Below are 4,328 nucleotides of genomic sequence, written 5' to 3' on the forward strand. Positions count from 1 at the left end.
TTGGACTCAATCCGATATCGATTGGTCAATGAAATCAGACAATTCAGGTTTGTAGGAAGTTCGTTTTGAAAGGGAGTGGTTAGTGCATTGCATAGTTTTCGACATTTGATTTCTAGCATTTAAATTACCCATCCGTTGGCATCTATCACATGAAGCACAAAAAGCATAAGCATCCTTAAAAAGGGTAGGCCAAAAGAAACTTGATTATAGCACTTTGCTGGCAGTCTTCTTTGCTCCAAAATGGCCTCCGCATGCATGGGAGTGACAAAACTCTAGAATGCTCTTAAAATCACCTTCAGGCACACACCTTCAAATTACTTGGTCTGGCAAATGCTTGAATAGATATGGATCATCCCAAAAGTAGTATCTTGCTTGCTTCCTAAGCTTGTCACGTTGGAACGTAGATAACCCTGTAGGGAGTTCATTAGTGCACAAATAGTTAACAATATCAGCAAACCAAGGCAATGGATTGAGGGAATTCAAAGCACAAATGGAGAAGAGTTGCTCATCAGGGAAGCTTTCACGCAATGGCAATGAATCCTCCTCTTCGTTAGATACATGTACCAATCTACTCAAGTGATTAGCCACGACATTCTCACTTCCTTTCTTATCTTTTATCTCCAAGTCAAACTCTTGCAACAAGAGAATCCATCTAATGAGTCGTGGCTTGGCATCCTTCTTGGCTAACAAGTATTTTAATGCTGCATGATCAGTGTAAACAATAACCTTGTTAGTAATCAAATATGATCTGAACTTCTCTAAAGCAAATATGACAGCTAATAACTCCTTCTCTATGGTGGAATAGTTGAGTTGGGCATCGTTGAGGGTTCTACTAGCATAGTAGATGGCATGTGGCTTCTTATCAACTTGCTGTCCCAAAACAGCTCCAACGGCATAATCAGAGGCGTCACACATCAGTTCAAAAGGCAAGCTCCAATCTGGTGGTATAATGATTGGGGCAGTTGTGAGCATCTTCTTCAAAGCATTGAAAGCATTCTCACAGTTTTGATCAAAGACAAAATCCATGTCCTTGGCAAGGAGATTGCACAAAGGCCTCGCAATCTTAGAAAATTCCTTAATGAAACGCCTATAGAAACCTGCATGGCCAAGGAAAGAACGTACTTCTTTGACAGAAGTAGGTGAAGGCATGGAGGCAATCAAATCAATCTTAGCTTTATCTACCTCGATTCCTTTACTAGAGATGACATGACCAAGAACTATGCCTTGGTTAACCATAAAATGACATTTTTCCCAATTAAGCACAAGGTTAGTCTGTTCACATCTAGCCAACACCTTAGATAAGTTATGCAAGCATTGATCAAAAGAATCACCAAAGACAGAGAAGTCATCCATGAATACCTCAATGAACCTTTCTACCATGTCGGAGAAAATGCTCATCATGCACCTTTGAAAAGTGGCTGGGGCGTTCAGAGACCAAAAGACATCCTCCTATAAGCAAAAGGGCCAAAGGGACATGTGAAGGTCGTCTTCTCTTGATCCTCTGGGGCTATGGCGATTTGGTTGTAGCCTGAATATCCATCAAGGAAGCAATAGTGGCTATGGCCAGCCAATCTCTCAAGCATCTGATCAATGAATGGAAGAGGGAAGTGATCCTTGCTTGTTGCTGTGTTGAGTTTCCTATAATCAATGCAAACTTTCCAGCCCGTGGTCACCCGTGTAGGTACAAGCTCATTTGCTTCATTCTTCACCACTGTGATACCTGACTTTTTGGGAACAACTTGCACTGGGCTCACCCATTTACTGTCAGAAATAGGGTAAATAATACCAACATCTAAAAGCTTCATTACCTCTTTTCTTACCACCTCCTTCATGTTCGGATTGAGACGTCTTTGGGCATCCCTCTTAGGCATTGCATTGTCTTCCAATAATATCTTGTGCATGCACAGTGTTGGGCTTATGCCTTTGATATCTGCAATGCTCCACCCAATTGCAGTTTTGTACTCTTTTAGAACTCTCAAAAGCTTCTTCTCATCATTTGGTTTGAGATGTGAGGCAATGATAACAGGTAGAGTCTTATTTTCATCTAAATAGGCATATTTAAGGTGCTTTGGCAATTCCTTTAATTCCAACTCTGGTGCCTGCACAATAGAAGGTAAAACCTTATTAGTAGGTGGGGGTAATGATTCAAATTGGTTTGCATACCTCTTTCCAACTTCTATGTAGCTATCCATACTGCAAACAAACTCAAAAAGTAAAGGAGATATCACAGCCTCTAAGCTGTCCACTTCTTCTTTCCTTATGCTTTGTGTAATGCATGCTTCAATGGGCTCCAAATAAGTCATTGGCAGTGCTTCTTTCACGATAGTATCAATTGCATCAAGCTGGAAAACCTCATACTCATCACTTGGAAACTTGGAGGCTTCAAACACTTTGAATGCTATTGTCTCATCAAACACGTTCATGGTCAATGTACCCTTCTTCACATCAATAATAGCACTGGCAATTGCCATGAATGGCCGACCAGAATGAGTGGTAGCGATTGTCATGAATTGGTGCTTCTTCCATTTCCAACACCAAGAAATCTCTGGCAAAATTAGCTTTTCCACTTTCACCAAAACATCTTCTAGAACGCCCTTAGGGTACCTAATAGTTCTATCTGCCAATTGAATGCTCATAGATGTGGCTTGCAACTCACCAAGGTTAAGTTTTTCATAAACATGATATGGCATAAGGTTTATAGAAGCACCAAGATCAAGCAAAGCTTTTTGAAACTTAAAATCACCAACTATGAAAGGTATAGAAAACGAACCTGGATCCTTTAGCTTTGGAAGTAGCTTTCTTTGTAACACTGCACTTACCTCTTCACTCAATGCAACTTGTTCATGCTCTTTGAATCTCCTCTTGTTAGTGCATAGATCCTTCAAAAAATTTGCATACTTTGGAATCTGAGCAATGACATTGAGCAATGGGATGTTGATTTGCACCTTCTTGAATGTTTCCATTATCTCATCCAAGCCTTGATCTTTCTTTGACTTTGTTAACCTGCTAGGAAAGGGTGCAATAGGCCTAAAAGCATTAGTTGAAATTGGAACTTGATTAGCATTAGATGATACCTTAGGGCCTGTGCTCTTTCCTGGAGCATTGAGGGGCTGTTTGTTGGAAGCTGTGGGCTGCCCATGTGGTGGCTGAATGATCTCCACGTTTTCTCCATCTTCTTGCTCTTCATTGACATCTCCAACCTTGTTATCAACTTGTTTACCACTTCTCAAGATGTGTACTGCTTTAGCATGCTCTTGATGCCTTGGATTCACCTCTGTTTGGCTTGGGAAAGTTCCGGATGCTCTATTGCTCATGGAGGATGCAATCTGCCCAACTTGCACTTCTAGTTTGTTCACTGCATTTTGAAGATTCTGATTGGTTTGCATCTGTTGCCCCATGAACTTCTTGAACATGTCTTGCAATTCTCCCATTTGATCACCCCTTTGCTCTTGCACTTGTTGGGGAGCTTGCTGGAATTGCCTTTGTTGTATTTGAAATCCTGGGGGAGGTCCTTGAGATTGTTGAACATTTGAGTTATTGCTCCACTTGAAATTAGGATGATTTCTCCACCTCGGATTGTACGTGTTTGAGTAAGGATCATTATTAGGATTCCTTGCTTGAAGGGCATTTGCTTGTTCTAGCATGTGCTCTGCAAAAGATTGGTCTTGAACTTCCACTTTGTTTCCTAGAGGGCCAGTCACTGCCTGTTGAAGCAAAGAACACATAACATCAAGTTTTGCAGCAATCTCATTATTAGTACTTACCTCAGAGACCACAGCTTTCATAGGAGCTCCTCTTCCTTTATTGTGGCTCCATTGTTGAGAGTTAGCACTCAAGGATTCAAAGAGAGTAAAAGCCTCCTCTGCTGTTTTGTTCATCAGTCCTTCTCCACTTGTTGCATCTACCATCATCCTTTCGGAATCAAGCAAACCTTCATAGAAAGATTGCATTTGCATCCAACTCTCTATGTTGTGGTGTGGGCAAGAACTTATCATCTCCTTGTACCTCTCCCAACATTCATGAAAAGCTTCTCCTTCCTTTTGTGTGAAACCAAGGATTTCCTTTCTAATCTTGTTAGTCTTTTGAGCCGGAAAGAATTTCTGCAAAAACTTATTAGAAAGCTCTTCCCAAGCATGAATTGAAGCATTAGGCAAAGAGTATAACCAAGACTTAGCTTTATCTTTTAAACTGAATGGGAATAGCCTCATCTTAATCTGCTCATCATCAAGGCCATGAATTTTGATCGTAGCACATATTTCAAAGAATTGCTTAATATGCATGTAAGGATCCTCAGTGGTATTACCATAATAAGTTGGAAGAAGATGAAT

General features: G+C 40.7%; 1 non-coding gene across 1 annotated transcript; it reads left to right on the forward strand.

The window, feature by feature from the left end:
* Positions 1 to 3,966: 3,966 nt before the first annotated feature.
* LOC148916512 (small nucleolar RNA R71) lies at positions 3,967 to 4,073 on the forward strand. Its single transcript, XR_016128365.1, has one exon. It is a non-coding gene; the product is annotated as a small nucleolar RNA R71 (small nucleolar RNA).
* The last annotated feature ends 255 nt before the right edge of the window (positions 4,074 to 4,328 follow it).

Source organism: Prunus mume, linkage group LG6 (assembly GCF_029339155.1).
Source record: "Prunus mume cultivar Tortuosa linkage group LG6, ASM2933915v1, whole genome shotgun sequence".
Lineage (NCBI taxonomy): Eukaryota > Viridiplantae > Streptophyta > Magnoliopsida > Rosales > Rosaceae > Prunus > Prunus mume.